This window comes from Lycorma delicatula, chromosome 12 (assembly GCF_047948215.1).
Source record: "Lycorma delicatula isolate Av1 chromosome 12, ASM4794821v1, whole genome shotgun sequence".
Lineage (NCBI taxonomy): Eukaryota > Metazoa > Arthropoda > Insecta > Hemiptera > Fulgoridae > Lycorma > Lycorma delicatula.
The window spans coordinates 5,845,542-5,855,802 of record NC_134466.1 but is presented as its reverse complement, the minus strand read 5'-3'; the positions used below and the strand labels follow the sequence as shown (position 1 = coordinate 5,855,802).

Genomic DNA, 10,261 nt, shown 5'->3' with positions numbered 1-10,261 from the left:
CTGTCACTTTAAGCCCTAGTGTAGTCGTACAGTGAATGTACGATACGGAATCTAAGATTTCTTTTCTCCACGTTTCTATTTCAAACGACCGCCTTTCTTTAGCCGTAGTCGTCTACCCGTTTTCTTTCTAATAGCTTTCTTCGTTTTATGATAACTCGACCACCCGACTTTGACTTGAATTTCATCGCGTTAGTTTTACACCGCAAAGCCTAACTCTTTTTAGGGTAGTTCCTAGTCTAGTTCCAGAACTTTTAAATTGAACACGCTTTTGAAGTTCTTCTCGCATTTAATGTAGGCAGTTCATTCATTATGTTTTGCGTGAAACTCGTTAGCTGTTAGTCTTACAAAACCTTGGTGAAAATTATCTCAACCGCTAACCGGTTTTGAACGTTTTTTACACTTTTTTGGTGCGCCGAATGAGCACAATTGCGATTCACATTTAAGAAGTTCCTGCTTTTTTTTTTAAGTTTTTGAACTTGCGATTTTGACATCCCACAAGATCCAGCGGTTCTTTCTGCACATTTTTAAATGCGTATTAAATGTTTGACGTCTTCTAATGTTTTTAACTTTATAGTTTCCTTCTTCACAAAATCGTGTACATTATTAACTGTTTCACGTGATTTATACGGAGCGTTTTATTCTTATCATAAAAAACACGTACAATAAATATCATCTTAAATTTGTCGATTATTCTACTAACCGCCCACCATCCACCCACCCAAATCAAAAAAAAATTGTAATAAATAAAATATATAAATATGCGATACCTAAATGTCATACGATGATTTAAATTCTGCCGTTGTCAAACAAGATTCACAACATAAAAACTCAAAAAAACATACGAATAAAGTATCATACGGTGGAGGGAGTATAATAATAATAATCGATTAATACAAGTATAAACTTCCGACCTCCGTGGCGCGAGTGGTACCGTCTCGGCCTTTCATCCGGAGGCCCCGGGTTTGAATCCCGGTGGCATCTTCATACGCTACAAGTCATTCATCCCATCCTCTGAAACAATACATAAAGGTGGTCCCTGAGGTTTAAAAAAAAACTGTTTTTCGGCTGCCCTGTGGGTTTGTTGAGCGTTACTCGGTAATAAATCAAGACGTCAGTTGTCGGGTCGCGATTATAGTACAAGATCCGGCAGCTGATTTCTGCAGGTATCTGGTCTTTTTTAATGAAACGATTTAAATACATTACTGCCGGGTCGCCTAGCAAAAATTAAATATATTTTAATTAATTTATTGTAACGAATCACAAATATATTTTTTTAAGTGAATAAACGACATTTGAAAGGAAATGATGTGAAGAACGTAAAAAAAAAACGGTTGCCAGTTCTCAGTCAGCCGCAATCTAGTCGCCAGGTGTGAACAGGTATGTAATCGTTAGTTTTTTACGCTTATGGTTTTTTCAAAAAAATTATGTGTTAAGTTTAATTTTAATCTTTTCTGTACACGATAACACATGTTTTACCTGTAAAAAAATGGCCGCAAGTAGTGGTTGCCGTTGAACTAATTATTTCAGTCTGGATGAGTGTAAACGAGAGAGAAGGAATGCACGCGCTGTTTCAAGTTGTAAACAAGAGCGCAGCGCGACTACCGTGTACAGAAGAAATTAAACTAAGAAATAAAACTTCAATTTAGTACATAATTTTCTTGAAAAAAACACGATGAGCGTAAATAATTAACATACCTGGCAGCTTGGAGGTTGCGGCTGACTGGGAATTGGTAACAATTTTTTTTTTTTACATTCTTCACTTCATTTTCTTTCAAATGACGTTTAATTCGCTTAAAAATTATATATATTTGCGATTCGTCACAATAAATTAATTAAAATATATTTAATTTTTGCTAGGCAGCCCGGCAGTAGTGTATTAAATTATCATTAATCATTCACTTAGAGTTTCATTAAAAAAAACCAAAAAAAAGATACCTGCAGAAATCAGCTGCCGGATTTTAGACTGTTAAAGGTACTTCGTTTCGTTTTGTGTTGTCTCGCTTATCGGAATCTGTAGTTGCAAGAAACGTTACGGTTCTTTCGATAGAGAACGCATTTTTCTCGTTAAACAGGTATTTCGTGAAGGTAACAAATATACCGATCGAGTGAAACACAAGTTTTCTGAAAAGTTTCTAAGAACGCCTGTTCCTCACCGTAATCCAACTTGAACTCTTATCGAAAACTTTCGGGAAAGAGAATTCGTTGAAGACACCGATCGAAGCGGAAGACCGCCTAAACTAAACGAACAGAAGCTGCTTGATATTTCGGATGCTATGGCCGAAAGTCCATCAAAGTCGATGCGAAGCAGGTCGCTACCGCATATAAAACTGTAAGAAAAGAACTTAAACTTTTCCCCTATAAAGTAATGTGCGTCAAGAACTTAAACCTTCAGATCATGCCAAAAGACTAAATTATTGTCAACGGTTTAAACGCTTTATTGACCAAATTCGGTAGGCATCCTCCGCATTCCTTTTTTTACAGATGAAGCTAGTTTCATTTGGGAGGGTATATTAATTTTCAATATACACGACTGTAGACGAAAACTAATTCCCATTAATTACACGAAACAAAAATTGGGGTCTGTATCCAATCTCTTTTTTTAAAATACAGTTAATAGTGACGGTTATTGTGCTCTTTTAACAAACTTCATTAGTCGGTTAAAAAAGTGGAAATCAATCAGGGCTGGTTCCAACAAGATCTAACAGTCGATGACGTTTTTACGAAATGTCTAGTAAACGAATCATTTCGAGGGGTTTTGTGACCCGTACGATCGCCCGATCTGACGCCTCCAGATTACTTTTTGTGACGGACAGCAAAACAAGCGGTGTATCGTAACAGATCACGCACGATTGACGAACTAAAAGCTGAAATCCGGGCGAAATCTTTCGTTAGCCGTAACTTGAAAACAGTGCATTTCTACTCTTATGTTTATATGAACGTTTTTCATTATTTTCATCAGTAGAATATGTCGTGAAAGTTTCTCTTTTCTTTGTTGGACACCTGTATATTATTCTTTTCAAAAAATTAAAATCTGACGTAAAATAAAAATTATAAAATACGGTTCAAGAGGATTCTTTTTAATAAACATAAAAATTATTTAATGCGACAAACGGCATGAACTCATTAATAAGGGAAAATTCAATCTAAAAAAAAAATGAAGATGAAAATTATATATATGTAAAATAGTTAATTATGGATGTACGAGTAAAGTATAATTATGTTTTGAGGTGAAAAAAAAAAATGTATTATAATTAATAAATAAGATCATCAAATAAGTCAAATGACTGATGAGAAAAAGGTGTAACATCATAATATAGACTACATCACGGTAAAGTGTCTTTTAATGAGAGGTTTCTTTTATCGAATCGATCAAATTTATTACGTTCTAGTTAGTTAATAAAAAAGCGTTAACGATAATGACGAATAATAAAGTTAAATAGATTAATATAATTTCATTGATTTTTTCCGTTAGAAATTTTCTTTAATCAATTTTTTTCAATATTAATTTCAATAACGTAATTTTATCGTAAATAAAATAACGTTAAAAAATAATACTCCCTTATAAAGGGAATTTTTATTATTTATAGGGAAATTTAGTAATGTGCGCATCGAAGGGTTGGTGGTATAACTGTAAGCTGTTTTCGACAGCTGAACAACTCGTCGGTTCGTTTTAACGATCTATGTGGTTGTGGAATCTGTCCTTTACAACCGACACAAGTAAGCGTTTATTCTTCGAAGTGTTATCATGTATTAAATCAATGATAACTGTGTTTTATATATTATAAACAACGTTTTAATTTAGTAATTGTTATATTATTACAACCGATTTTTTTCAGTTAAGATATGATAATATTGCAGTGTTAGTTTGATATTTACTGATATAACGCAGTGTTTATTTAAACGTCTACAATAACTCAACAGTTTGCGACTGTACGTGTTAATAGTAATAAAACATCTGTTACCGGGTGTTTAAGTTTGCAATTTACTCAGCTTCTTTTTAATTACATTATAATTTAAGGTAAGATTAAGTCAATTAATTTTAATTTTATTAATACATAACCTGTAATTTTTAGAATGTTCTATAACAGAGTAATTACTACGATTAATTTTTTTTTTTTAATGACTTTCAGGTAGAAAGCTACCTATTGTAATGGGACCACGATTATCGAAAAACATGGTTACCAGTTACCGGAAAATTTTGACATATCTTCATGTTTCACATCCCTCAGATCCCAAAACCACTGTCAGCTCAAAAGTTTATATATACCTTTACATATATATATATATATCACTTTCTTGTGGATACGATAACTGCCGTAATTTTGCGCCAATCACTTTGAAATTGATAACATAAAATATAACGACCCAAAATTTCGGTTGGGTTCTTTAATGGGCAAAATCGGACCACGAGGCTGGAAATGGGGGGCTTTTTCGAAAAAAAACAAAATATTACTATAACTTTCTTATTAAGAAAAATATCGAATTCGTTTAAAGTTCCTACTATTCTTTGGATAAGACCCTAAAACGTATATGAGTAAAGTATTTTTATATCACCAACCATTTGCCCAGGGGGTGGAAAAAATGGGTTTTCAAAGAAAAACAAAATCATACCTTCCTTAATAGGCACAGTATCAAATCGGTTTAAAGTGATATTTAGTCCTCTAAACATTAGCTAAAACTTCTGTCTGAAACAATTTTTGATATGACCAACCCTTACGACAAGGGATGGCAAAAACGTTGCTGGAATTGTAAGAAGTTGGGACTTGTCGTATGCTAAACATGTGATACTTTTTTCACGCGCAACCATTGTAGTATTGTAAATTTCATGTTTTTCTTAACTTTAAGGTGGTAATATTTTTTATCCCCTACTTAGCACCGGTAAAAAATCTACGTCCGCCTTCCGGCATACCGAAAGGGAATTTTTTCTTATTAAAACAAAAATTCAAAATTCACCTTAATGCAGATTTTATTTTAAGTATTAGACCCCCATTTCTTAGAGAATATTTATACTTAATTAAAAATACTTATTTTTGAAATTCAGAGAACTTAATTAGTTTAATAAAACTGTTCCTTTTAATTTCTCAAGATAAAGGTTTATTATACCTCGTATAGTATTCATCAACGGTCAAAAGGACGGTTGGTCTTTTATACAGAAAACCGATCGGTAAATAGAATAAAATGATTTTTAAATTCTACTGCAAATATATGTTAATAAAGGTTTAAACTCATCGGCAAAGATATTACGTGACTATGGTTATTCGAAACGAAAGATCGAAAGTTTTTTTAAAAGGTTTCTGAAAACCATTCCGTGAAAAAAATTTTATACCTGATAAAAATCATTTTTCAATAGCATTTACGAAATTTAATGGTTTCCAGAAAACCTCCGGCGATTTCATAACGAAATAGAGATCGTCTTGAGGTACACGAGTATCTGCGAAATTTATTTTTTTATAGTTTCGCTATTGAGAAACTATTTAAAAGGTATTACAGAACCGTACTTGAAACTACAGTCGAACCTCTGTATAAGTAACTTCTCTTTTACGAATTTCTCTATAGTACGAAATTTTTCCCAAAACCTTGATTTTTAGGGAATTTTGTGCGTATATTTACTTCCGTTCAACGAACAAATGATTTCTGTATAACGAATTTTTTGGGCATAATAAAAGTTAAATTTTTTTTTTTGTTTGTTGTGAATTAGTTTTACGTAGCTCTTATTACGATGAACAGCACCTGCTATAAACTATACAGCGTGCTACGTCCTTGACGACAGCAGCTACGTGATTGTTAGGTAGTCCGTGTTCGTTTACTGCACGGTTAGCGTTTACGGGTAGCGCGTGTTTAATCTCTGTGTGTAACAGTTTGTGTGAATTTCGTAACAGACGGGTTATCCTTAGTTTTTTGTTTTTTAGTTTGTATACTGTAATATTGTACTTAATTTCATTATCGACGATTTTGTCAAATCGCGAAACAATTAAAAAGCAGTCTGATGAAGGTTTTATTTAATTAAAGAACAGATTACGGCAATGCGTGTTTCAAATGCCGACGAAGCTGTTTTAAAACGGTCTGTAGTGATTCGTGAGATAAGTATTCCCATATCAGACGCTACAATAAAAGAAAAAGCGCCAGAGTTTGCAAAAACTATAGATTATGAAGATTTTATGCTCTTTTAAAATCTTTTAATGCTCTCTTAAATTCAGATCTCAGTATTGTTTCTCCCATTTCATCCTCCTCAACTTCCTCTTCTTCCTCTATAACATCATTTTCTAATTCATTTCCTCCGTATAACTCTTCAATATATTCCACCTATCTATCGACTTTACCTTTCGTATTATATATTGGTGTACCATCTTTGTTTAACACATTATTAGATTTTAATTTATGTACCCCAAAATTTTCCTTAACTTTCCTGTATGCTCCGTCTATTTTACCGATGTTCATTTCTCTTTCCACTTCTGAACACTTTTCTTTAATCCACTCTTCTTTCGCCAGTTTGCACTTCCTGTTTATAGCATTTCTTAATTGCCGATAGTTCCTTTTACTTTCTTCATCACTGGCATTCTTATATTTTCTACGTTCATCCATCAGCTGCAATGTATCGTCTGAAACCCAAGGTTTTCTACCGGTTCTCTTTACTCCGCCTAAGTTTGCTTCTGCTGATTTAAGAATTTCCTTTTTAACATTCTCCCATTCTTCTTCTACATTTTCTACCTTATCTTTTTTACTCATACCTCTTGCGATGTCCTCCTCAAAAATATTCTTTACCTCCTCTTCCTCAAGCTTCTCTAAATTCCACCGATTCATCTGACATGTTTTCTTCAGGCTTTTAAACCCAAATCTACATTTCATTATCACCAAATTATGGTCGCTATCAATGTCTGCTCCAGGGTAAGTTTTGCAGTCGACGAGTTGATTTCTAGATCTTTGCTTAACCATGATGTAATCTATCTGATACCTTGCAGTATCGCCTGGCTTTTTCCAAGTGTATATTCTTCTATTACGACTTTTAAATTGGGTGTTGGCAATTACTAAATTATACTTCGTGCAAAACTCTATAAGTCGGTCCCCTCTTTCATTCCTTTTGCCCAGCCCGTATTCACCCACTATATTTCCTTCCTTGCCTTTTCCAATGCTTGCATTCCAATCTCCAACTATTATTAAATTTTCATCTCCTTTTACGTGTTTAATTGCTTCCAATCTCTTCGTATACACACTCTACCTCATCATCATCATGGGCGCTTGTAGGCATATAGACGTTAACAATCGTTGTCGGTTTAGGTTTTGATTTTATCCTTATTACAATGATTCTATCGCTATGCGTTTTGAAGTACTCTAATAATAAATAATTCATTTATTTAATTTATTTTGAAATACATAATAAATAATTGCAATAATTACTGAATTTATTACTTTCTCTTTCCTGTTTAGCCTCCGGTAATTACCTTTCAGATAATACTTCAGAGGATGATATGTATGAGTGTGAATGAAGTGTAGTCTTGTACAGTCTCAGTTCGACCGTTCCTAACATGTGTGATTAATTGAGACCCGACCGCCATAGAACACCGGTATTCACGATCTAGTATTCAAATCCGTGTAAATATAACTGACTCTTCTAGGACTTGAACGCTAGAACTCTCGATTTCCAAATCGGGTGATTTGCGAAGACACGTTCACCGCTAGACCGACCCGACGGGTACTGAATTTATTACTTAAATAATCAAAACGTTACTGTTAGTCGATTACATTACCGTTAGCCAACGCTAGCCAGCGAAGCGAGCGTAAGTTTGGTTAGATTATATTTATAGGCCGGCTTCCTTGGCGCTAGTAGTAGCGTCTCGACCTTTCATCCGGAGGTCCCGGATTCGAATCCCGGTCAGGCATGGCATTTTCACACGCTACATTGTCATCCATCTCGTCCTCTTAAGCGATACCCGACGGTGGTCCCGTTATAGATCTACCGGGTTTTAAACCCACCGAGGATTATCCCGATATAAACCTCGGGTAGATATAATGGTGAAAGCGTCTTCGCAAATCAGGTGATTTCGAAATCGAGAGTTCCGACGTTCAAATCCTAGTAAAGGCGGTTAATTTTATATGGATTTGAATCTAGATCGTGTATACCGGTGTTTGGTGGTTTTTTCTTTTTCCTGTTTAGCCTCCGGTAATTACCTTTCAGATAACATTTCAGAGGATGATATGTACGAGTGTAAATGAAGTGTAGTCTTGTACAGTCTCAGTTCTACCGTTCCTGAGATGTGTTGTTAATTGAAACCAAACCGCTAAAGAACACCGGTATCCACGATCTAGTGTTCAAATCCGTGTAAAAATAAGTGGGTTTACCGGACTTCAACGCTGGAACTCTCGACTTCCAAATCAGCTGATTTGGGAAGACGCGTTCACCACTAGACCAACCAGGTGGGTTAAGGTGCTTGGTGGTCGGGTTTCAATTAACCGCACATCTCAGAAACGGTTGACCTGAGACCGTACAAGACTACACTCGTACATATATTATCTTCTTAAGTAATATGTGACGGTGATTCCCGGATGCTATACAAGAAAAAATTAGATTATATTTATTTATTTCCCTGCAAATACCCACCGATTTGGAAGAATTCTGCCTCTAGTATACTTTTTTTGAAAATCAGTACTTGTCTGTTTCTACCGTCATTCCTGGACCGCCTTTTTAATAAATGATTGGCACATACACACCTTTCTCAGGTAAATTTTCCAATCCGTTATAGCTTCACTTGACATTAAATTACGCTCGCTTCGCTCGATAACCTTGACTAATATGTAAAATATGTTTAAAATTACCGGTATAAAACAGCTTGTTAGTGTGTTTTCTCTAACGTTTTATTCATCGATCGTTATAAAACATGCTACGTTAAGTAATTTTTACGTGAAAAAATGCTAAAAAAGTGAGGGGCGTAAAACGAAAACGTAAAACGAAAACGAAAACGGGTTATGGTCCGTAGTATTTTATTCTGAAACAGCCGAAGAGCTCCACATCGCTGATACCGGTTGTGCCCAGGAGTTCAATTCCGTAAGTCCATATCGGCTTCAAGAAATCCTTGCAAAGCAGAATCTCGTCGGATAAAGAAAATTGAGTTCCCTTATCCAATATCCAGGACCTCTTTTTAAACCGTCAAGCAGCTTTCTTTTCTCCCTTAACACGATCTCTCCAAATTAGACGGTGATCAAGGTAAAAGCTCGTTTACCTTACTTTACTGGCATAAGGTATTTTGACACCGTTTAAATGAATTTCAGGGACATCCATTCACAACGATAAAGGAGAAAAATTCAAAGTTTATTGCGGTGTAAATTTTTCTTTTTTCATTAAGTAAAGCGATTAAAATAAAAATATATATTGATTCTTTGCGGTGCTTTTTTTACGATTTGATAAACGACAGTAAAATATTTCTAAGCCGTTAAAGTTTATTAGTTCCATTATTACATTAAGGATGTGGTTACTGTGTAAAGTATTTCCTTAAAGAAATGTCGATTTTATATTAAAAATAGTTTATACATCGCGTATTAATATATTTAAATCTGTATTGATATTTATGTAAAAAATAAACTTCTTATTATCTGGATCGCGTTTAAATACTCGTAAGCAAATTTGACCGTCTACAGAATAATTATTTTATTGTTAAAAATGAATAGTAAATTCGTCTTTTTGAACGTAAAAGATAAATACCGTTATTTAAAAAACATACGCAATAAAAATCTTTTCTCGATTTTTTTGTTGAAATCATGGAAAAGTGTAATCGTTAAAACGATTTTTCCATTTCTTCTGTAAATTAAATTTTTTATAAGTCCCCGTACGTAACAGTTGTAAATTGTTCGCGCTTCAGTGCAGTACGGTCTCATTCTTTTTCTAAAATTACTTGTTCGATCGACAAAAGGGTTGCTACAGCGGAAACTTTGTGCGTTACGTATCCTTTCACGAAACGCGTCAAATACTTGTGGAAAAATTTCCAAATGCCAGTTCTAGAAAAGAGTAGCATATACGGTTAAAAAATGGCAAAAAACGGGGTCGGTTTTAATCGCAAAACGAAATAGGCGGACCGATATTCAAAGAAACATTTCTGGCGGTCTGAAAAAAAAATTGTAAGTTATCGCAACAAAGAGGTATAGATTGTTCGTAATTTAAATTTGAAATAGTACCGTGTAAAGACTCTGTAAAAATTTACGGAGTCCGTATCCTTATTTACACCGGATTAACGTTTGTACCTTTTTTCAAGAGTATAATAGATATAATCCT

At 34.3% G+C, this 10,261-nt stretch overlaps 1 protein-coding gene across 2 annotated transcripts in view; it reads left to right on the top strand.

The window, feature by feature from the left end:
• Positions 1 to 3,662: 3,662 nt before the first annotated feature.
• Positions 3,663 to 10,261, top strand: part of Rab3 (RAS oncogene family member Rab3) — a 168,440-nt gene continuing 161,841 nt past the window's right edge. For both annotated transcript variants that reach the window (XM_075380125.1, XM_075380124.1), the window contains exon 1: positions 3,663 to 4,018. The gene's annotated coding sequence lies outside the window, so the exon portion shown is untranslated. The remainder of the gene's footprint in view (positions 4,019 to 10,261) is intronic.